This window comes from Crocuta crocuta, unplaced genomic scaffold, assembly GCF_008692635.1.
Source record: "Crocuta crocuta isolate KB4526 unplaced genomic scaffold, BGI_CrCroc_1.0 scaffold30, whole genome shotgun sequence".
Classification (NCBI taxonomy): Eukaryota; Metazoa; Chordata; class Mammalia; order Carnivora; family Hyaenidae; genus Crocuta; species Crocuta crocuta.
In genome coordinates, this window is record NW_027528345.1 from 5,311,610 (window position 1) to 5,338,103 (window position 26,494).

The 26,494-nt window shown below is 34.6% G+C and overlaps 1 protein-coding gene across 3 annotated transcripts in view; it reads left to right on the plus strand.

Moving 5' to 3' along the window:
- The window catches only part of TMEM117 (transmembrane protein 117), a 454,418-nt gene that overhangs the window by 346,490 nt on the left and 81,434 nt on the right, over positions 1-26,494 (plus strand). The gene's annotated exons all lie outside the window — the stretch shown is intronic.

Genomic DNA, 26,494 nt, shown 5'->3' on the forward strand with positions numbered 1-26,494 from the left:
GTAATTATGAGTTGCATATTAGACTTTATGTAGCATATTCTTTCTTCTACTAGTATCTTCATTAATTGGATAAATAGGATCCACAGTTTGTCGTAGAATTTTTAGCAAAACTATCAGTAAAACAATGATCGTTTATGGAGCACCTCCTGTGTTATAGGCATGCTGTATGATGGAGGGGGTAGATATTATCTTTCTCTTACAGATGAAGATGCTAAGGTTCAAAGAAGGAAAATTAACTTATTATGTGACTAATAAATGGCAGAGTTGCCTAAATGGCATAGGTCTGCCTAACTCAAAAACTAATCTTTCATACTATTTGATCCAAAATATCAAGCTATAATGTGGAGAGTGCAAAAAAAAACTGAAAATTTTAAATGCTTATATATATAAGCACTAACATTCTGGATTTTTGGCACAATAGAAAGCCTTTTGATATCATTGAGGATTTGGCCTCTTTGGTATTGCATTATAGGGAGAAATCATTTTAAGAATAAAGCTTAAGGAAGCAGCCCAATTTAATAGTAGAAATGTAGACGGAAAGTACTGTGGTGGTCAGTAAATCCTGTCATTGATATTATGATATTTACTTGCTATTGAAAACCATTGTATTTTTTCAGTTGAGTGATAAATTGAGAAGTAGGAGTCTTTGAGAAACCTTGACATGTGCTGGTATTTTGAATGGAGTTTGGAACAAAGCATTGGACTAAAACTCAATTAAAAGCAAGTAAGGAAGCTCCTGCAAATGAGGTTCTGGAGTAGCTTTTCCTTTCCTTGAACCTTGTAAAATTCATCTTATTTTAATTCTCTATTGATTTTAGTACAAATGACAAGATAATGACCTTTGTTCAAAGTTAGAAAATTACCTTTTTAATGAAATGGAATGTAAACAGCCAATGTTTTTGCTATTAAAAGAAAATCCATGTGGGCTTTATGTAAAAGAAAACCCATAAGGATTAATAGAGGTGTGAGCCAGCTTCTTCAGTATTTTTCTTTAACATTTTTTATGTAAAAAAATAAGCTCTGTCTTAAAAGGGAAAAAAAAAGCATTATACTGCTTATATTCAACACTCTAAAATTTGAATAGTACCACAAGTTTTTAGTATAAACACACACTATGCAATGTGTGTATGTATGTATGTATATTACAGTTTCTATAAATTTGTGTATATATACTCATATGCAGAAAACTATAATATAGAAATAAAAAGGAAACTTGCCTTTCCTTTGGCAGGGAGTAGAAAACTGGAGGAGGGAGTTATGATGTGACCAGGGATCCTTTTTACAGTCAGTGAGGAACTAGAAGAACAGAGAAGTATATTCATTTCTGTTGATTCCACAAATGCACATGTTGAGGGAAATAAAGGAGGTATCTTGTCTGAGGTACAAAAGTTAATTGTTAGATATGAATACCTTTATCCTAGGCCACCAGGGTAAAAGTTTCACATGGTTTATTCCCATATTGTATCATTTTATAGCAGTTAAATTAATATGATATACCACTATTTTCTTGGCATGAGATCCATTTTTAATATGGCTGTCTTACTAAATGAACCAATTACATTTAAGAATGGAATATAGGTAGGAAAAATTCTCTTGAGTAGAATTGTGTTAATCCCTGCTGTATTTTTTATGTAACAATTCTTTATTGAAATTATGCTTTTTATAAGGCTTTGCTTTGTCACAGAGAAGTAGTAGCATTTATAACTTAACACTTTAATTTAAATAAGCTGGTGTTTGAAATAGGTAACACTTTAATTTGGAGAAGTTAATGGTATGGTAAAATAAATTCAGAGTTGCTTTTACCTATAACACGAAGTTTTTTAAAAAGATATTTTAAAAAGTTTTTATTGAGATTCCAGTTAGTTAATGTACAGTGTAATAATTAGTTTCAGGTGTATAATATATGGTTCAACACTTCCATAAAACACCTGGTGCTCTTCACAAGTTCACGCCTTAATCACCATCATCTTTTTAACCCATCCCCTCACCCAGTTTTCCTCAGATGACCATTAGTTTGTTCTTTGTAGTAAAGAGCCTGTGTCTTGGTTTGCCTCTCTCTCTCTCTCATTTTTATTCCCCCATTGTTCATTTGTTTTGTTTCTTAAATTCCAAATGTGAATGAAATAATATGATATTTGTCTTTCTCTGACTGACATATTTTGCTTAGCATAATACTCTCTAGCTCCATCCATGTTGTTGCCAATGGCAAGATTTCATTCTTTTTTATGGCTGAGTAATATTCCTTTGTACATATATACCACCTCTTCTTTATCTGTTCATCAATTAATGGACACTTGAGCTGCTTCCACATTTTGGCTAATGTAAATAATGCTACTATAAACATTGATATCTGTTTATACAAATTTTATCCCTTTGAATTAATATTTTTTGTATCTTTTGGGTAATAACCTAGTAGTGCAATTGCTAGATCATAGGATAGTTCTATTTTTAACTTTCTGAGGAAACTACATACTGTTTTCCACATTGACTGAACCAGTTTGCATTTTCACCAACAGTGCAAGCGGGTTCCCCTTCCACATCTTTATCATCACCTGTTGTTTGTGGTATTGTTGATTTTAGCCATTCTGACAGGTGTGAGGTGGTATCTCATTGTAGTTTGGATTTGTATTTCTCTGATGATCAGTGATGTTGAGCATCTTTTTATGTGTCAGTTGTCCATCTGTATGTCTTCTTTGGAAATATGCCTGTTCATGTCTCCTGCCCATTTTAATTGGATTATTTATTTTAATAAATAAATATTAGAATTAGAATTCATGTTAGAAAAACATGAACTCTGTTTTGCATTTATTATTTTAATTATTTTTGTATGATATGGCACCTTTAAACCATTTAATAAGAGGGCTATCCTTAGAGATAATTAGCTGTCTGATTGACCTGCTCTCTCTATATGTATGATGCTACACCTTCTTCAGAATTATTTGTCATTATACCTCTCATAAGAAAAAATAAAGAAAAATGCATTACTCTACATGAAGAGTGTAAACGGGAAATGCACATATTTCTATACCTGATAAAACAAATTAGAATAATCAGTCCATATTCTTTTAGTCCCTAATTTATTTTTCAGTGAAGGTGCATTTATATCCTGGAGGATCATATTAACACTATTTTTTTAAGTGTTTTATTTATTTCTGAGAGAGAGACAGCATGAGTAGCATCAGAGAGAGAGGGAGACACAGAATCTGAAACAGGCTCCAGGCTCTGAGCTGGCTGTCAGCACAGAGCCCGATGCTGGGCTTGAACCTACGAACTATGAGATCATGACCTGAGCCAAAGTCGGGCACTTAACCGACTGAGCCACCCAGGTGCCCCACATATTAACATTATTAAAGTAATAGAATTGTTTAATGTTTTACATTTCAAATAAAAAGTTAGATTCCTTGTTTTAGTCTGTAAAATTTTGCTTACTCAATGTCATGGCTTCCTGAAGAATTTAAAGAGTCTTTAGTGTACCCACAAATAGGCTACGATTACCTATATAACATCGTCTATATATATGAAACATTGAGTTAATATGGTAAAACTATCACTTTAACAGGTGATTAGGAGATAACCTATTTTTTTCTGAATAGGTTGTATTTCATGTGTTTATTCATTCATTTCTTTCATTTCTATTGTCTACCTAAAAGATCTCCCACTAGCTGGAAATTCAGAATCCATTCTCAGTGTGCTCCCTTACCTCCTTGATTTTAGAACTGTTAATCAGGTTTCACCCTCTGGCGTTTGTTTTCTCATCAAGCACAAATCTGAACATTGTGCTGTTATTTTCAGAATGATCTATCAGGAGTGTTATCCCTCTGAATATCTCTCCATCTTAACTCAGTGGCTCCCAGGACACTGGGGACAGTGTTTCTGAGAGGAGGCTACATGTTGGGGGAGGTCATTTAAAAGGCTACTGAGAGATCCCTCAGAGAAGAATTGGGGATTGTAAAAGGAGGCATAAAGAGAGCAGAGATGTCCCACCTAATTGCTGCAAGGGAAGTGAATGACAGCATGGACAACTTTTGTTATTTAAATAGCATATGTATTTATGTGTGTCCAAAGGACCAAACTACTCTGAGAACAAAAGAAATCTTACAAACCAGTTACTTTTTCTAGGTACCATAACAACACAAAGGAGAAAAATGTGAAGATGTGGTTTGACTACACAAAAATAATGTTGAATTTCATCATCTATATGGAGGTTCGCTAAGAGAACCACAATAAATAATAATAATAACTAACATACACCGAAGCTAGTCACATTTTTAAGCATTCTATAAACACTGCCACATTTAATGCTCACAACAATCCTATGAGTTATGGTCAGATAATGTAAGTTGCCCCCAAAGTGATAGAGCTGGAATTAGAAACCAAACAGTGTATTTCCACAATATGTGCGATGGGGATAGTGGATGATAAACAAATGAAAAACAAAACAAGCAAAAGAAAAACATCAGCTGTGTGAAGACTGTGTGAAGACTGCTGAGTCACTGTGAAGACTCAACACGTGTTGAGAAGTAAAATAGAATGATAGCTAAAAGAGCGGGTAGGTGACTGTTTCTGACTAGGAGTTCAGAGAACCCTTCCCTGCAATTTAAGCTGTATACTGTATGGCAGGAAGCCTGCAAAGCACAGATGAGTGCATTGAAGCACTAGACAGAACAATGTTTTGCTCCCATAGAGGAGATAGAGTCAGATCAGCTTCAGTAGTGGGCATAGGTCTCCTGTTCATGTCTCTATCGCCAGTGGGCTCCTCCTAGCTGTCTTCGTGCACCCATCCTGTGCTCCAGAATGAAAGACTGTCCCCTCCCCTCAGGGAAGAGACGTAATAGTGCAGTTGACTAGGTTCCATACTGTGCATGTACTTAAGGCTGTGAGGAGTTTCTATCTCCTGGTGAGGAAGTGTTCCAGGCCCAAGGACTAGTTTTGTGCAGTGGTATGGGGTCTCTGGCATTCCGAAGACTGCATGCACATGACAGTCATGCCCAACAATTTTCTTTGGTTTGTGCTTTGGCTCTAGCTTGGTTTTCTTTTCCTTATTTCTTAATGAGGTTAAGTTACTTATTCAAAATCTTCTTTTTCAATGTAAGCATTTACCGCTCTAACTTTCCCTCTAAACAGTGCATCCCTTAAGTTTTCATTTGTTGTGCTTTTGTTTCATTCCTTTTAAAATATTTTCTAATTTTCTTGCTATTTATTCGTTGACAGATTGGTTGCTATTTAGGAGTGTGTTGCCTAATTTCCACATAGTTGTGACTTTCCCAAACTTCCTTTTGTTATTGATGTCTAGTATAATTCCACTGTGGTCAGACAACACATTTTGTATTATTTCGACTCTTAAATTTATTGAGGCTTGGTTTATGACTCAACATATGGTCTATCCTGCAGCATGTTTTCTGTGTATTTGAAAATAATGTATATTCTGCTTTTGTTAGGTGGAATATTCTAAACATGTCTGTTACATCCAATTAATTTATAGTATTGTTCAAGCCTTCTATTTATTTGCTGATTTTCAGTCTATTCAATCAATTATTGAAAGTGAGGTATTGAAACTTCCAACTACTGTTGAGTTATCTATTTCTCCTTTGATTCTTTCAGCCTTGTTGTATTTGGGGACTCTTGTTAGGCTCATATGTGTTTGTGATTGTATAAATGCTTACAATTATATATATTGCTGATGGATTGACCCTTTTATCATTATACAATCTATTTCTCTTAAGATCTATTTGTCTAATATTAGTGTAATTATCCCAATTCTCTTTTGGTTACCTTGATATATCTCTTTTTCAGACTTTTACTTTCAAACTATTCTTGTCTTAGAATCTAAAGTTATTTCTTTCTCTCTCTCTCTCTCTATATATATATATATACACACACACACATATATACATNTATATATTTTTCTAGTGTGACATTTAAATTCTCTTACTGTTTCTCTTACTATATATTTTAAGTCCTTTTAATAGTTGACATTTTAACGTAAAACAATCTGTTTTGGATTAATACCAACTTATTTGACTTTCATGGAGGGGAAATTTTAATTTCAATGAAATGGAACTTTTAATTATTTTTTTCATGGATTGTGCCTTTGGTGCTTCACCTAAAAACTCATTGCTATATCCAGTGTCACCCAGATCTTCTCTTTTATTACCTTCTAGAAGGTTTTTTGTTTGTTTTAGTATTTTTGAGTTAATTTTTGTGAAAAGCATAAGGCCATTGTCTCGATTTTTTTGTTGTTTTATGTGAATGTCCATTTGTTCTAACATCATTTTGAAAAGACTGTATTTTTTTCCATAGGATTGTCTTTGTTCCTTTATCAAAGCTAAACTGATTGTATTTGTATGGGTCTATTCCTGGCCTCTCTATTTTGTTCCATTAATCTATTTGTCTAAGTCTTTCACCAGTAGCACACTATGATTAATGTAACTTTATGGAAAACTTGAATTTAGGTAATATCAGTTATCTGATTTTATTCTTCTTTACTATCTTGTTGGCTATTCTGGATCTTTTTACTTTCAGTAATAAACTCTAGAATCAGTTTTTTGATACTGACAAAGTATCTTGCTAGAATTTGGATTAGAATTTTGCTGAACCTATAATCAATGTGGAAAAAACTGACAGCTTAACAATATTAAATCTTCCTATTCATGAACATGGACTATTATTTATTTATTAGATGTTCTATTTCTTTCCTCAAAATTATGTAGTTTTCTTCATATAGATCTTGTTACATATTGTGTACATTTTTATTTATTTACTTATTTATTTATTTATTTATTTACAAATAGTTTATTGTCAAATTAGTTTCCGCATAACACTCAGTGCTCATCCNCTCTCTCTGTGTGTACATTTTGTTTAATTTATACCTAAATAGGAATGTTCATTTTTCACTCACTTCTATTATCTCTTTAAATGTGTGTGGTGTTTTATCAAAAAGAAAGATAATGTAGATATTTTATCATATTAAAAATATACTTCCAGGGGCACTAGGTGACTCAGTGAGTTAAGCATCGGACTCTTGATTTTGGCTCAGGTCATGAGCTTGATCATGAGATCAAGCCCCACACTGGGCTCTGTGCTGAGCATGGAGCCTGCTTAAGATTCTCTCTCCTCTCTCTCTGCCCCTCCCTTTTCTTTATCAACATATATATATGATCTCTCTATCAAGATATATACATATATACATATTCCATTTGACATTTACTATAGTGATTATTGATATTTAATATATCAAATTTTATTTTATTTATTTTTTTAATTTTCAATGTTTTTTTTTTCATTTCTGAGAGAGACAGCGTGAGCAGGGGAGGTACAGAGAAAGGGAGATACAGTATCTGAAACAGGCTCCAGGCTCTGAGCTGTCAGCACAGAGCCCGACACAGGACTCGAACCCATGAATCGTGAAGTCATGACCTGAGCTGAAGTCAGATGCTTAACCGACTGAGTCACCCAGGTGCCCTCAAATTTTAATATTTAGGTTATCTAATAAGAGTTTGTATGAGTAAGATGTTAAATCGCATTCAAATACTTGTTTGCACTTCATGAGGATGTTCTTTATCCTTTGACTTATTCATCAGTTAAGGTCCATGAAAAAAATTCTACTTGATCATGGTTATCTTCTTTCAAGGGAGAAATAAGACCCCATTTTTTTTCTTTTATACACACACACACACACACAGACATGCAGAGTGCATTGACCATGACTCAAGTCAAAAAATAGACAAACATAGGGACCCAGAAATATCCTAAATCACAGTTTTTTGCTTCCTTAAGGTGATGACAGTTCATGTTCTATAATAATAATTTACTTGGATTTCTTTACAGTTTTACGAACCATATATGTATCCCTCAATAATATATTATGGATTACCCATTTTCAGATTTTACACAAATGTACACATTCTTTTATTTCATGCTTTTTCAGTCTACATTACATTTGTGAGTTTGCATGTTGTTGGTTTACCTGTGAATTATTCATTTTCATTGCTGTAAATATTTCTTTGGATTAATACAAGGTGATTTATATATCTGTTGTATTAGTATTGTTTCCAGATTTTTTGTTGTTACCATGATCAATAATTCTGGAAATATTCTAGAGTGTATTATAAGAGCTTCTCTAGGGCATATATCCAGAAGTAGTTCATGGTGTATGTGTACTGTCACTTGTGTTATGTAATACTAAATAGTTGTTCAAAGTGGCAGTAACAGGTTAAGCACCCATCATTCAGTTCACACTACTCCATATCCTCATCAATACTTGGTACTGTCAGGCTCACTCTTTGTCAAATTAATAGGTGTGGGGAGGTGTTTCTATTTTGTTTAAATTTTAATTTGCTTGAACTCTGGTGAATATGAACATCATTTCATGTTGAGATTGACCCATAGTTTTCTTTTCTTTTCTTTTCCTTTTTTTTTTTTTTTTTTTTTTTTTNCTTTACCAGACTCATTAAATACATTGGGAAATTTTATCTTGTATAATATAGTAATAGTTTTATGGAAGTCTGATATCTAAGACACGTTTTCTTATGTTTCTATTATATGACTTTTTAAAAAAAATGTTTATTTTTGAGTGAGAGAGAGTGTGTAAACAAAAGAGGGGCAAAGAGAGAGGGAGACACAGAATCTGAAGTAAGCTCCAGATTCTGAGCTGTCAGCACAGAGCCCAATGTAGGGCTCAAACCCATGAACCATGAGATCAAGACCTGAGCCAAAGTAGGAGGCTCACCTTACTGAGTCACCCAGGTGCTCCTCTGTTGTATGACTTTTAAAGTAGGAGGGCTTGTGGGTTTCTTATGTAATTTTTTAAAACTACCGTATAAGTAATAATGCACCTGATAAAAAATAAAAACAAAAACTCAAGTAGCACTGAAAGACATAAAATGGAAAGTAAATTATTACAACTCCTAGTCCCACTCTCCAGAGTGACCACCTAAAATTCCTGTATTTAGCTCTTTTTAAAAATAATCCTAAATGATGTTATTACTCTATTTTTTTAACTTATGAAGTTTAAACAGTAACTCTTAATAACAAACTATCAATAACGGGAAATTTACTCTCTTATACTACCTTATAATGCTTCTTCCAGACTTCTCTTTACAGTCTTAGTTTTGTTTCTTTTAATTCTCACCTTAAATAATGACCCAGAATTTTCTTACCTCTTCTCCCTCACCCTCCACACATTTATTATTATTTTTTATTTAATATAAACTTTATTATTATTAATAACATATTCTATTCTTGAAACTGTAATTGCCTTCCGTGTTTCATCTATTGATTTAGTACATTTGTAAACTCACAATGGTTTTTAAATCATGTTATATTCTTTAAGTGAATTCAGTGTTAAATCAAGTAAATGATGATTTGCAATGCAATTAAGGTGATAACATTAAATTTGGTCAAGGGAGGGCCGCCTGGGTGGCTCAGTCAGTTAAGCATCTGACTTTGGCTCAGATCATGATCTCATGGTTTGTGGGTTCGAGCCCTGCATCGGGTTCTGTGCTGACAGCTTACAGCCTGGAGCCTGCTTTGGATTCTGTCTCCCTCTCTCTCTGCCCCTCACCTGCTCATACTCTGTTTCTCTCTGTCTCTAAAAAAATGAGTAAACATTTAAAAAATTAAAAAAAAACAATAACTTTAGTTGAATGGAAATCCAGGTAACCAGAATCAAGGTCCAACAGACTTTTTTTTCCCCGGACTCACTCAGTTGTCCAAAATTAAGGGTAGTAAGAGAATAGAATAAAGTGAAGCCTGTTAACCTATTTGCACTGAATTTCCCTTCCTGCTTTTCATACATGCCATCTCCTTGCTTTGAGCATCTCTGGAATGTCACTAGAATGAAGGTCTCTCTGCTGAGTCTTTGTGGGTGCCTGTGTTCCTGCTTCTTTCACTCTCTGTCACATATGTCAAATCTAATATCTTTTTTATGAAATTCATCAAAATCTATCTTATATTCTCATGCGATTATAGATGTATTTCCTTTCATACTCTTCATTAAAACAACAATAGTATTTGGAGTGGTTAGCAAAAGTACTCTTATCATCATTAAGTAAAAGATTTTTTTCTTTGAATATTCATGAACTGCCTAAAAATTTAATTTGGTTTCTTAGTTTTCAGCCAATGGGGTTTAATATTTGCTAAAAATCATTTAATGCATCCCCACAAACAAGGCTATCAACAACAAAAGAAAAGGGTTGCCTGGGTGGCTCAGTCAGTAAAGGGTCCAACTCTTGACTTCGGCTCAGATTATGATCTCAAGGTTTGTGGGAGTGAGCCCCACATTGGGCTCTGCGGTGACAGCACAGAGCCTGCTTGGGATTCTCTCTCACACTCTCTTTGCCCTTCCTACACTGGTGCTCACTCACTCTCTGTCTTTCTCTCTCTCAAAATAAATAAGTAAACCTTAAAAAAAAAAAAAAAAAAAGGAGGGCGGGAAATGTGCTTCCCTAACAAGTAGAAACATTTAAGAATTTGAGATTTGGCACAAGCATGTATATGGATCTAGACATGGCTTATTTGGAAAAGCAGAAATGGATTAATGCTGTTATAAAAGATAGATTCAGAAAATCTGTTAAGTGTTGGACTTCGGCTCAGGTCATGATCTCACGGTTCATGCGTTCGAGGCTAGCATCGGGCTCTGTGCTGACAGCTAGCTCAGAGCCTAGAGCCTGCTTCAGATTCTATGTCCCTCTCTCTCTGTTCCTCCCCTGCTCATGCTGTCTCTCTCTCTCAGAAAAAAATTAAAAACATTTAAAAAAAATTTTTAATGTTTATTTATTTTTGAGAGACAGAGGGTGAGCAGGGGAGGGTCAGAGAGAAAGAGAGACACAGAATCTGAAGCAGGCTCCATGCTCTGAGCTGTCAGCACACAGCCGGATGCAGGGCTCGAATCCACAAAACGTGAGATCATGACCTAAGCCAAACTCAGACACTTAACCAACTGAGCCACCCAGGTGCTCTAGAAGTAGGAATTTTAAGAAACAAATTTTCTTTGGTTTTCTTTGTACATTTTTTTTTTCTCTCCTTATATCAGACCATCCTGCAGTTAAACTTCAATTCTAGCGCAGCCTTCCACAGTTCCCCCTCTTACACACATCTCATTTCTCCTTAGCAGTAGTGTAGCCCTTCAGGGTCTAATAGGTGAATGATACAGGAAGTTTCCACCAACCAGTACCAATGTTATAGCCTCTCATATCCCATTATGAGCAGTTTGAATTACCATCACAAATGTAAGAAGCATGAAAATTTTGACATTTCTTTTGAGGAGTCCCTTCCAATGTGCTGTAATAAAATACTTATTGGACTCATGTAGTCCCAACATCTTGTTGCCAAACATGCACTTAAACTCATGTGGCATCGCCAATGTCAAAGGACCATGCACCAAAAAAGGGTATAAAAATCTTCTGAGGAAAAGGAGGGTGAACCAGTCTTTAGCCTTCTAAAATCTCTAAGCTGGAGAGGAAGGTCAATGTGGCTTGGAGGTCCCTGTTCTTAGATAAGGAAGTGAAGGATGTTAGTAAGCTGTGTGCCTAAACGCTAGGGAATGAAGCCAACAACTAGGTTGAATTTACCTTTGAACTGAGTGAATTTGATCCAAATTTTATTTAAAAAAAAAAACACCTCCTTTGGGAAATTACCTAACAGAGACTAGATCCTTTTAATGCTCTCAAAATTAATTTTAAAATGATAATGTTTGAAAACCACTTCATTTCACCAAGTTGATGGATGATACTCTCCAAGTCCCAATTGTCACCGAGTCCCCAAATCAGATATTTCTGTGTTTACACCGGCACACACCTGGCTTTGGAGTGGGTGGCCCTTTTATCACTGACTGCTACCAAACAGAGAAAATTATTACTGATGATAAATCCGTTCTTGTGTATTTAACACACCATCTCTAATTTAAAACAACAACAAGAGCAACAAAATATTACTTTTCTAATGTGAAATAAAATTTCCCCAACTACTTATGAGTGATAGAATTTGTAGCAAATTTATCATTGACGACTTCTTGAGTAATTTGGAGAAAGAAGACTAAATTTAGAATGACTGAATTATTGACTTTTAAATGTAATATCAGCATTTAAAATGTTTAGTGCTATTTTGCGTATATTATTTTATTTATCTCTCACAATGTCATAAATAGGTAAGTAATAATAACATGCTGGCTAAGAGGTTGGCATTGGAGTCAGAGACTTGAGCTTATATCTAATTACTGTATTAAATAGCTTGGTGATCTTAGACAAGCTACTTAATCTTTCAAAGTCTATATTCTTATGCAATCCAAAGTGGTTAATGATATTTATCTCATAGGATGGGTTTGAGAAATGAGTATATGAACATAATAATGTAATTATAACCACCTAATATATTTTAACTGCTATCATCATCACCTACTTCTTTTTCCTCATATCATGATCATTATCATTATTTCAGAGATCAAGAAAATAAGCCTGAGAGGATAGCTGTCTTTTCCAAGTGAACATAAATAAGTAGTATGAACCATGACTGGAGACCCGTTCCTTTCTTTCTTTTGACAAGGTTTTCTTTTTAAATATGTGACGAGTTTTTCTCAGAAAGTAGATCCTGACTAATAATCGTCTAGAGCTATGGTAGTTAAATTTAACTAAGAGAAATTGCATTTAGGTATTAGATGGGATTTAAATATGCTTGGATGCACTTTGAAAATGTTCTTTCTTGCTGAATTTTAAGAAAAGACAGCCTTCTCTGTATAATTATTTATGCACTTGGAGACAAGTAGCTGGACCAAATTTTCTCATAAGGCTAATTTTGGTTTTCTAATTCAGTGAGCATTGTCCTGTGAATAGATATTCCACAGAAGCCTAGTTTTATTTTCTAGTTTGGATGGATAATGATTTTAGTTTATCTTAATTATCTTAGATATCAAGAGCTAAACATTTCTTCTTAATATCTTTCTTGGAAATATTTCCAATAAGCAATTATTTTAGGAACCTAAGAATTCTTGGTTTCTAGACCTGTGTTAGTTTTCTGTTGCTGTCTAACAAGTTACCAAAAATTTAGTGTCTACCACCCATTTATTACCTTATAATTCTATAGGTCAGACATCTGGCAAGATATGGCGGGCTTTTCTGCTCAGGCTTAAATCAAGTTGTCTGGCTGCATTATCATTTGGAGCATGAGGCCCTTTCCCAAACTCATTCTGTTGTTGACAGAATTCAGTTCCTTTTAGCTAAGGACTGAGGTTTCCTTTATCTGCCACAACTGCTCTTAGCTTCTAAAGGCCCCTCATATTCTTGTCCCATAATCCCATCCATCTCAGCAACAGAGAACTCCCTCTCATGCTTCAAATCTCTCCATTTCTACTGCTCCCAGCCAAAGAAAACTCTTTGCTTTTAAAGAGCTTCTTTGATTAGTTTATGTCCACACATGTGATCTCCCTTTTGATTAACCCAAAGTCAACTAATTGGTAATCTTAATTAAATATTCAAAAATTTTCCTTGAAATAAAAGCTAACATAATCACAAGAGAGATACCTTAACACATTCATAGATTCAGCCCATTCTCAAGGGGGGGAGATTCTACACAACAAAGAACATTGGCAGCCATCTTAGAATTTTGCCCACTGCAAGAACCTAGAGGTCCGGGACAAACAAATGCAAACTTCTGAAGCTATCTGAATATCTGTTTCATCGACTTCTGTTCTCAAACCAACTTTCTTTCCAACTTCCTCTTTCCATAATTGTCATCCACGTTTATCATAAGCTCTACTGACTTTACTTTCAAATATATTTTATATGTTTTTTTCTGTATACTGGTAAGTTAGTTATAGCCATATCATCCATGCTTTACTGCAATAATGTACTTTCTCCTCCTTCTCAATCTGAGTTTTCACACCCTTCCAAGACTGAAGCCATCCTGCAAAACAATGTCTGTAAAGGATATTATGCTACTTTAAAAATAATCAGTACCATCTCAGGTGTCTGGGTGGCTCAATCAGTTAAGTGTCTGACTTCGGCTCAGGTCATGATCTTACAATTTTGGGATCAAGCCCCCGATTGGGCTCTGCACTGATGGCACAGAGTCTGCTTGGGATTCTCTCTCCCCACCCCCCATCTCTCTCTACCCCTCCCCAGCTTATCTCTCTCTCTCTCTCTCTCAAAATAAATAAATAAACTTTAAAAAAAGCAGTCAATAGCTTCTCTTTTCTTTCTTTTTAATTTTTGTTGATGTTTTATTTATTTCTAAGAGAGAGAGTGAGTGAGCAGAGGAGAGTCAGAGAAAGAGGGAGACACAGAATCTGAAACAGGCTCCAGGCTCTGAGCTAGCTGTCAGCACAGAGCCCAACACGGGGCTCGAACCCACAAACCACGAGATCATGACCTGAGCCGAAGCTGGGTGCCTAACCGACTGAGCCACCCAGGTGCCCCAAGAGCATCTCTTTTCTATAGCATCAAATCAAACCTTAAGGCCACTAGCAATATGGGCTCACCTATAAACAACCAGCCTTATTGTGTTTACTACATAATCAGTATTCCCCATCTTTTGCTTTATGTAGTCTGATTTATACATTGCCTCATGATACAATATTATGTTTCCTAGCAATTTTATTCCTCTAGCTAAGATGATCTTTTTTTTTCCTCTTCCTCCAAGGTAAGAAGTAATTCCATTGTCACCTTAACACTTTCCTTTATTCCTGATTATATTTTGGTATATGATAGTCTTTTCTCTCTAATTACATAATAGGTTATTTCCCTACTTATATTATAAGGTTCTCAAGAGTAGATATATTTGTCTTAGAATATTCTAAGTATGATACATAGTAATTCCTCAAAATATACATGCTAACTGCTTTCCCTTAATAAGGAAATGATCAAGTCAAAGTCAAAATCTTTTACTGAGAAATACATGTTTACAAAACAAAATGACTTAAAGTGGCTGTTTTCTGTTCATAAAACATACCAGAAAATTGAAGCATTAAATACCTTTGCCTGAGATATTTGAGTAAACTCTAATAAAACTGCCAATTACTTAGCTAATTGCCACCAAGTGGTTTTAAACCAAATTAGACAAATAATTCCCTCAATTTTCTCTTCCTTTACTAATAGAGATCCTGGGAGTAGAATATATATTAGACCTGTATCTGAGTTTACAGAGAAAAATCCCTATAAACTATGTTTATGTCCAATTTTGTTGTTCTCAAAGGACTCTTGTGTTGAAGAAAGATGTATCTTTAATAGTAGTCCATCTTTAATCTTTATCACATAAAACCTCTATGTAGTATTTGGAATTTTTGTCCATCAATTCATTATGAGATTGTCTTTCTCTCTGGCCTCTATAATACTGTTTTCTTCTGGATCTCTTTCTATATCACTTCATCTATCTCTGGCCTTACCAGTCTCCATCCTTCTCTGGATACACCATAAAAATAGGTTATGTTTAAGATTCTGGTCTTGGTATTCCTATTATCTTTTTCAATTTAAAACAGAATTCAAAATATTTCATTTCTTTTTTCTTTCATATTTCTCACTTCAGTTAATGGCATCACAGTCTAGAAACTGTGTCAACATCTGCCACTTTCCCTCCATGTTTCAGTACCCACCTACTGCCATTTCCATATTGCCTTCAAATTTGTTTTTTGCCTACAATATTATTTCCACTGTAGAAACATATTCATATTTTAGGTTTGATTTCTTTAAACCTCCTAGCTACTCTGCATACCTGAATAAAAAATGGGATATTCCTGCAAACTTCCATAGTGTCATGGTTCTTACTTAACTTTGGATATGATTGTTTTGTATATATTAGCGTCCTTCAACTGGCAACAAACTCCTTAAGGGCAGAGATCATTCCTGTGTCCCTTCAGCTTAGCTCTGTGCCTTTGGCACAATAAATGCTCAACAAATGTTTCTTGAGTTCTCTACTTTTGCATGCATTACAATATAACTTTCTCATTCAAAACACAGTAACTGTTTTTCAATCTTGTACATTACCCCAAGTAGCATTTTCTATCAAGGTACTTTCTAAATTCTTGATGAAACTATACTTCTTATATAGCTTCAGAATTCTTCACTGGGTTGACCAGACAAGGTTGATGATCTGGTTTGTAATGCCAGCAATTAATTGTTAATTAAATTAAACTTATGAATAGGTCCTCTGATCACTAATGCCAGCATGCTCCTCTCCTGTTTTTGAGTGAAGCAGTGTATTTCTTCCCCTTTTTCCTGAATTATTTTTAAATAAATCATAGATTCTTCACAAGTTCCCAAGAGAAACTACCTATATATCTGCAGTAATAAAGCTTTAGATAATTTTTTAAAATCCCTTCCCTTAGAATTCAAGAATGAAGTATGTTTCCTATGAAGTCTAATGCTAATGTTTTGATCTTCCATTGTGATGTGATATTACTTCCTTTAAGTATTCTTGTAAAGTCTAGGGAATTTTTCTCTACCTGTTGTCTATTTTCATCTTCTTTCAAGAGAAAAGTATTTTATGTTCATAATATCTACTTTTGTTGCCATTGTACCATGTGCCCAAGGTTATTGAAAAGATTCTTTCTTCCAGGGGTACTTATGGAGACTTCTAAACATATTCTTCCCAATGGAGGGTCTTCTGATGGTACATCCTTTTCAAATGATGTTTGAGATGATACTCAAAATATATTCTTGGCCTTGGTTTTGACTTATGTAAACATCTTGGCTTCAAGAAAGTCACAAAATTTTATTCAAACCTTTATATTTTTTAACCTAGTATGTAAATCCATCCTATTTTTAAAATCAAATAAAGCGTACTTTAATCCTCCTCACTCCCACTTGACAAGACCCTAGTCTTTCTTGTTTTTTTAAAAGCAAATTTCACAGCAGGAAAATATACTACTTCATATGTTTGGTTAAAAATTTCTCCTTTGCATTTGTAAAAGTTGAAACTATGCTTGTAATATCATAGTTATCATTTTATCTTCATTAAACAATAGTGGGTATAGTTCTTGCTAGCATTACCTATAGTTGATGGGTATATATCTATAATGCTATCTTTATTATCACTTTCATTACTGAACTTGTAATATTTTATACCCAGGGAAACAATAAAGTATGTCTCATATGTTTTCCTCTGTTAAATAGGTGAATTATTTCATATGTGTAAGGTAATTCACTAGGAAGAAAAATGGGGCTGGTGAGTTTGCTGAAAGACATACAGGATCACATGCTCATTATGTTTATGAAACATAAATTTCTTATTGCATTGTAATTGCATTGTAATTTTCTTATTGCATTGGCTTTATATACTTTACTTTATATCAGTATATATATTATATATATGTCAGTATATACTATACTTTATAACAGTATATATATATATATGCTTTATATATATATATCAGTGTGTGTATATATATATATAATTTATATATATATCAGTGTGTGTGTATGTATATATACATATATATATATGTATATACATATATCGGTATATACTATACTTTATATCAGTAATCTACTTTCAAGTACCTCTAGGTAAACTAACATCACTCAGACATATGTAGAAGAATTCAAGCCCCTAAAAAAAAAAATACAATCATTTCACTTGCCACCTCTTACATTAAGATCACTGATGCTTAGAAACCCACATAAGCTGTAGGTTGGACACTGAAGAACTCCAAGGGACATTGTTGATATGATTAGAATGTCGGGAAGCTTCTCACACAAATTATAATATGCATGGCCAAATGCCCCAACCCAGAGGCATCTTTTTCAGACCTCTCAGAAACAAGAGTTACCAGACTGTTTGCTCTTTTCAATTTCTCAGTGCTTTTTGAGCTCCTGTGTGGTTATGGCACTTCTCTTCATGGAGTAATAGAGAGATATGAAGATAAATAACACCACTTAAACATATAGTTTAATGGACAACTGTACAGCCAATAATTTCATTTGCAGACTCTAGATCCCAATGAAGCCACCCACAAGTTAATAACTGCATCTCCTTTCTCAGGGATCCCATCTTAACAAATTTGTTCAGTTTGGCCAAGAACTGGCAGTGACATTTTCTTAATAAAAGCCATATGGAAAATCTGTGCTCTTTCACTAGGTCACTTAGCAAACACTACCTTTGTATTTCCTTGCTGCTTTCTGATCTCAGTAGGAGAGCAGAAGGACCCTAAACCATTTCCTTACCAACTTCCCAAATAGAAACCTTGACTTCATCACTAGGCTACAGTGCTGAGTAAACTCACATATTTCAGGATGGAAACTGGCTTGAGGACCCAAGTAGTGACTGTTTTTCTCAGAGTGGAAATGACAACCTTGATAATTAAAACAAGCAAAATGAAAGGGGTTGGCATTCTCTCATGGCCATCTGTGACTTCTTTGTGCTGGTACTTAGTGTTCAGAGGGGAACTGGATGTTTGAATTGGCTCTCAGTTTTTCAGTTTCTCTGCTAATGCCTGCTTGTATTTCTTCTCTCAAAACAACATGGCTAGAAATTATGATATTAAACCATTTTAAATCACATGCCATGTCATATTTCATTTCATATATTTAGCAGTTTGAAATATCATATCTTAATTGTAAAATTAAATTTGCTATCTTGAGCGAAGCATTCTTTTATTGTAGTGGTAACCTTAAACCTTAATTTTTAATAGGATTCTTAGATTTTTATTTTGCTATGAGTAATTCTGAAACATGATCTGACTTGGTTGAGTTTCAACATTGTATAAAAAGAAATAAAAGTGATTTTTATTACCTTTTAGATATTACAATAATTGGGTAGCATGATCAGAAAAGAATATGATATTCATTATTGGAATAAAAGATTATAGACATTTTAGAACATGAGTAATAACTAATATTAAAACACATTAAAGCACAGTTAGCATGTTGAAGCACATGAATAATGCATGGCCAAATTTTGGCAAGTTTTTTGGCTCAACTTGTTTTTTAAATTTTTAAAAAATGTTTATCTATTTTTGAGAGAAAGAGAAAGAGTGCAAGCAGGGGAGGGGCACAGAGAGAGACACACACAGAATCCAAAGCAGGCTTCAGGCTCTGAGCTGTCAGCACAGGGCCTGACATGGAGCTCAAACTCACGAACTGCAAGATCATGACCTTGAGCCAAAGATGGATGTTTAACTGACTGAGCCACCCAGGCACCCCTGTTTGGCTCAACCTGTATTAGGAGATTCTGTACATCCCTGTTACCTGGTTTTATTAAGATGAAATTGTATGATAGTTAACCTTAAGTGTATTAGACCTTAGGACCTAATGTAAATGCTTCTCTGTATTTAATGCCTGGTTTCAGGCTATTTGACTATGCAATAAGTATATCTTAAAATGGTTATAAATGAAAGAAGGACAACAATATTAACTAATTCAGTTACTTAAAATAGGTCAGCATTTTAAAAAATCCATAAGTTATGGTGAAGAAGTGGTTAGGACTACGAATTAAACCACATTTGAGGATTAAGTGGATTTACTTACATGGTCTACTCTGTCTCTGATCACCAAATATAATAGATATTTGAGTAGGATGTAAAATGAGTAAATTTCCAGATGATATCAAGATGATATTACATTTTTGAGGATATCTGAAGATTTTCAGCTGAAGAGAGAAAGTGGTTTGTTCTGATGGTTTGCTCTAAGAGGAGTGCTCAGAATCAATAGATTCTCATTATAGTTCTGTCACTGGCAGTCTATTTGACATGAGCAAGTCCCCTAACCTCTCTGGAAACATTTTGTTTGTGCACTTTATCAATGACTCTTAGTGCACATACAAATGTACGCTTCCTTATGAACAACTCTGTGGTTCCCCCGAGCCCACCCAGAGGTTGGGAATGGCTGGATTAGAAAAGCTTTGTTATGGGGCTAAATGGGTGATGGGTATTAGGAGGGCACTTGTGTTGAGCACTGGGTGTTATATGTAAATAATGAATCACTAAATTCTACTCCTGAAAGCAATATTACATGATATGTTAACTAACTAAAATTTAAATAAAAACTTAAGGAAAATAAAAGCTCTGTTAACCCTTCTCGGTCTCACCTTCTAACTCTTATTAATCTAAGAGGAATTAGCGATAATTCAGGAAAGCTAAACAAACTAGAAATCTGAAACATGAAATTGAGACTAACCACTGAAGCTGATAATTATTTATGAGGTTTTTTTTTTTTTTCCATTTGACCAGTGGCCAGAACCCAGAGACAGTGAAATTGATGAGCCAGTGTGTCCTGCTGGCATTGGCTATAGCCTGAAAGGAAATAATCCAGATAATTGGTTAATTGGATGGTACTTACAAGAGAAGCTGGAACTCCCCAAGAATCATGGTCCAGAGTAAACATCTTTTCAATCATATTGGTTAAATAAAACCCAAGAACGTTGCATTTATGGCCAGCATTTATGAGGTTCCATTTTTACTGCCATGAAAATACTGCTTTTAACTGTTGCCTACCAAGTCTTGTCAGTGTCTGTCAGTTTTACTTTTCAATGTTAAGTATTTCTGGATGATAAATTTCCAGTATTATATTTGTAATTTAAAAAAGGAAAATAAATGATATCCTAGCTACACAGTTACAGGAGGACAGTATTCAAGAGCTTCCTATGAGAGGCAGTCTGTACAATGGTTATGACACAGACTGTTGTAAGACAGCCTGGATGTGAATCATCTCCTATGACTCATCTCTTATATTTGATGTAACTTTTCAAGTCTGGTCAAGTTATTTGAACTTTCAGTTTCTGCACTTAAATTGGGGGTGGTGATAATAGGTTTGTAAGGATTATATAAGTTACATAAGTTAATTTGTGTAAAGTGCTTATACCAATGCTTGGCACATTATAAGTGGCACATAACTCTAATAGCAATTTGCTACCATTGCTGTTTCCTTTGTAGCAGTTTCACATAAAAGTGACTGTTTTTGTATAACCTAACTGAGTCATGGCTCTTTTAAACTGGTGTTCTAACTGAATTATCATAGCGTGATAAAGTCTATCCAGCATGTTCTGGAGGGACAGAGATCTTTGGGAAACCCCTCTAAGAACAGAAGAACTGGTGGATAGCATTTCCTTCCTGGGCCCCCAGCCTAGATACAAGGACATCTTTGGGAATCAGTGCCAAGCAACACTCTCCACCTAGACTGCTAACAGTGCACACGACCCATGCACATATCTGTGGATCTACCCCCTCCAACCCAGCTGGCCTGGCAGGAGTTTTTCCCTGGTGGCTGCAGATCCTCTCCCTCAGCAGATGAACTTGGACCTTGCTGGCACCACATGCCACACTCCCTCCAATATGCCCTTGGCCACAGCCAATGCAAAGCAGTGCCACAAGCCTGGCAGTGTGCAAACAGGCCCATCAGTGGCCAGAACCACTCCAATGTGACTCCTGCCCCAAGGAGAGAGGAAGATAACCACACATACCAGTTCAACTGCTGCCCCAACAGTGGGCAGGGGGCAGACATCTGACTGCAGGCCCTGCTACCAATGAAAGTTTCTCAAGGAATAACAGAGGGAAAGCACTCTGTATTTCAGTGCTACAGAACCTCTGGAAAATACTTAGTCTGACTCAACTTAAGGCAGCCCCAGACGGGCCACAGGGACCAAATTCTGCCCACAGTAGGCAAAGAGAGCCATTGCAGATTAATGGACTGAAGACAGACATGGCTCAGCCAAAATAGTAGGGCTCGTAAAACACAGAGGATACTACCTGAAGCACTAGGTTCTGGTGAACAGGGACCCTGTACTACAGGGCCTCTTCTTCATAAGGGCAGGAGATGCTCTGTTCAAGAGCAGGAGATGTAGCTGACTGTCCTAACACAGAAACAGAGACAGAAAGTTAGACAAAATGAAGAGACAGAGGAATATGTCTCAAATGAAAGAATGGGACAAAAATCACAGCAAGAAAGCTAAACAAAACAGAGATAAATAATATGCTTGATAGAGAATTTAATGGTTATAAAGATACTTACTGCATTTGAGAAAAGAATGGAGGACTTCATTGAGCTCCTCAACAAAGATATAGAAAACATCAAAAAGAACCAAAGGCAAAGGATTCAGTAACTGAAATAAAAAATACACTACATAGATTAAATAGTAGGCTAGAGAAAACAGAAGAATGGATCAGAATAATGATCTGGAGGACAGAATAATGAAAAGCAATCAAGCTGAACAGGAGAGACACAAAGTAATAATGAAAAATGAAAATAGACTAATGGAACTCAATGACACCTTAAAGCATATTAACAGTTGCATTATAAAGAACCCAGAAAAAGAGAAAAAGGAGAAGAAAATTTATTTGATGAAATAATAGCTGAAAATTTCCTGAACTTGGGGAAGAAAGCATATCTAAATCCAGGAGGGACAGAGAGCTCCCAAAAGAATCAACCCAAGGAGGTCTATACCAAGATAAAAAGTAATTAGAATGGCAAAAAGTAGTGATAAAGAGAGAATTTTTAAAACAACAGGAGAAAGGAAAAAATAGTTACCTGCAAAGGAAACCCCATAAGGCTATCAGCAGATTTTTCAGCAGAAACTTTTCAGGACAGAAAGGAGTGACATGATGTATTCAAAGTGTTGAAAGAGGAAAACTTGCAATGAAAAATAGTCTATCTAACAAGGCTATCATTCAGAGTAGAAAGAGAGATAAAGAATTTTCCAGATAAACAAAAATAAAGGAATGCATGGGTATTATACTTGTTCTACAAAAATACTAAAGGGACTCAGAGAGTCAAAAAGAAAGACCACAAGTAGGATTAAGAAAAGTTGGAAGTACAAAAGCATTAAAATTAAGTATATCTTTAAAAATTGGTCAAAGAATCCACAAAATAAAAAGATATAAAACATGACACCATATATGTAAAACATGGAGGGGAGAGGAGTAAAGAATGAGTGAAACTTAGGTGACCATCAACTTAATATAGACTGCTATATACATAAGAAGCTATATACAAACTTAGCAGTAACCACAGATAAAACACCAGTAATAGATATGTAAAAAAATGAAGAGAAAGGAATCTAAGTGTATCACCAGAGAAAGCTGGCAAACTGTGAGAGAACAAGAGAAAGAAGGAGCAAGAAGAACTATAAAAACAACCATAAAACAGGTAACAAAATGGCAGTAAGTACATACCTATCAATAATTACTTTAAATGCAAATGGCCTACTTTAAACAGAAGACATAGAGTGATGGAATAGATAAAAAAGCGAGACCTATCTATAAGCTTCCTACAAGAGACTCATTTCAAACCTCATTGCAGATTGAAAATGATTTTTTCATTTTCATTTGAAATTTTCATTTGAAATTTTCATTGAAAATGAAGGATTTATCATGCAAATGAAAGTGAAAAGAAAGCCAGGGTAGCAATACTTATATGGGACAAAATAGACTAAAACAAAAACTGTAACAGGAGACAAAAAAGGACACTTTATAATAATAATGGGAACAATGCAACAAAAAGATATACCAATTGTAAATATTTATGCACCCACCGTGGAATAACCCAAATACATAAGATATTTAATAACAAAAAGGGACTACTCAATAGTAATACAAATATACTAGGAGAATTTAACATCCATTTACATCAATGGATAGATCATCCAAACAGAAGATCAATAAGGAAACAGTGGCCTTAAATGATACTTTGAACTAAATGGATTTAACAGACATAGTCAGAACATTCCATTCTAAAATAGGAGAATGCATATTATTTTCATGTGCAGACTCATCATTCTCCAGAAAAGATTACATGTTAGGCCACAAATCCAAATTCAGAAATATCAAAGTCATATCATGCATCTTTTCTGACCATAATGCTATGAAACTAGAAATTAGACACACACACACACACACACACACACACACACACCCCTAGATAGAGCACAAACACATGAAAGTTACATAACATACTACTAAACAATGAATGGGTCAACCAAGAAATCAAAAGGGAAATCAAAAAATACATGGAGACAAAAATTAAAACACAATGGTCCAAATCTTTGGAATGCAGCCAAAGGGATTCTAAGAGGGAAGTTTATAGCAATAGAGGCCTAACTCAAGAACCAATAAAATCTCAAATAAATGGCCTAACCTAAAACTTAAAGATGCTAGAGAAGGAGGAACAAATAAAATCCAAAATCAGTAGAAGGAAGGAAATAATAAGTACTAGACAGAAATAAACAAAACTGAAACTAAAACAAAACAAAACAAAAACAATAGAACATATCAGTGAGGCCAGGACCTATTTTTTTTTAAAGATCAACAAAATTGATAAACCTTTAGCCAGACTCTTAAAAAAAGAGAGAGACAGACAGATAGAGGACTCAAATATAATTTAAAAATGAAAGTGATGAAATTAGAACCAATACCACAGAAAGAGAAAGGATTATAAAATTATATTATGAAAATTAACATGCCAACAAATTAGACAACCTACAAGAAACAGTTAAATTCCTGGAAATATATAATTTTCCAAAACTGAACCAGGAAGAAATAGACAATTTGAACATACTAATCACCAGCAATGAAATTAAAACAGTAACATAAAAATCTCCCAAAAGATAACTTCATAGGTGACTTCTACCACATTTAAATAAGAGTTAGTGCCTATTCTTCTCAAACTATTCCAGAAAATAGAAGGAAAGCTTGCAAATTCATTTTATGAGGCCAACATTACCCTGATGACAAAACCAGATAAAGACACTACAAAAACAACAACAACAACAACAATTTACAGCCCAATATCTCTGAGGAACATAGATCCAAAATTCAGCAAATGAAAACCAACAATATATTTAAAAAATCATTCACCATGAACGTTGGGTGTTATATGGTAACCAACTTGACAATAAACAAAATCATTCACCATGATCAAGTGGAATTTATTCCTGGGATGCAAGAGTGGTTTAAATTAAATCAATCAACATGCTATATCAAGTCAACAAGATAAAGGATAACCATATTATCATTTCAATAGGTGCAGAAAAAAAGAATTAGACAAAGTGCAACATCCATTCATGATAAAAACTATCAACAAAGGGAACATATCTCAACATAATAAGGCCATATATGAAAAACCGTATCATTCTCCTGTCTTAATGGCTGACCATGGATGAAATGTCTGGTGATAGAGAAGCCATCTCACCATGATAAGGGTGAAGGTCCTATTAAGGACGGAGGAGAAGGAAGATAAAAGGAACTTTGTTCTGAGTGATATTGTTGGGCTAATATGCCATCCAGGGATTTATTGCATTAAATATATAAACTTCTTACTTGCTTAAGAGAAAAAAAACAATTAAGAAAAAAAACACAAACAGACTTAATTTGGAGAAAAATTTCTTTAAAATCCCATTATTCTTATGTTTGACTGTGTAATATTTGCTATTTCATTTCTATTGAATTGTAATAGTTATTTAGAATTCCTCCCATGCTTAATTAATCCATTTGAATTTCTGAAAATGACCAAAGGTATTCTACATGGTAGTAGGGTCTCTGTAATTTATATTTTAGAAGTCATAAGTCAAATTCTTTAAATAAATTAGTTAAATTTATTAGATATATTTATTTTTCAAAAATGTTTTAAATACATCTTTTCTATCCATACAAAGTGGGAAATCTAAGGAGGGGCTTGTTACATTCATTATATCAAAGTATAACTTGTTAGAAATAAGTTATAAAAAGCAAACCCAGTATTTAGGTTTAGAAATCTGTGCTTTGTTCAGTTGAAAAGAGAATTTTAGGATGGTCTATATTTCTATGTGGTTCTTTTGTATCATCATTATCAGACATCAGAGGGCAAAAACAAGTTTGTTAATGGTCAAAATGGATATGTAGTCCTCTAAGGTATTATTTCACCTCCATGTATTTTCAAAGTAATTGCTTTTTTCCTCAATTTTCATGTTTACAATTCAGACGAGCTCAGGTGTGTATAGGGTGGTGTGGCTGTAGAGTCCTTTATACAATTCAAAACAACATCCAGATACTAATATAGCTCTGAAAGCAGAGGCTTAACTACATCATGGTCAATTCTCTGGCAGATTAAATTTTTGCTGCCCACATTTCAGATTTACTTTGATGTCAATATTAAAGACTAACTTAGGTACTCTTGATTTTTATAAAAAGCTTAATTGTTACAACTTCAACAAAAATTCATTGAATTCTATCTGATACAATTATGTAAGATTTCACAGGGGCCACAGAATAAGAGATAAGCTCAGGCCCTAGTATCTTATAACAAGGAATGAATAATCAAACACGATGTGACCTATACAGGTCACTAGTCCACAAGCCATCTATGACACAAGTCTGGTGAGGAGAAGTGGCTACACCATTGGTGTGTAGAGGTAGTTCTTCGATGGAGCTCCTCACACTATGCGGATGATGATGGGATTGGTCTATCCCTCTGTTTTGCAGCACGTAATAGAATCCAAAGGCTTCTTCACCCATTCATCATCTGCCTTCTGCTCTTACATATACGTGTCTACTACTGTCAGTAAATGATGTACATGTAATGAGAGCTACACACCAGTGTTCTCT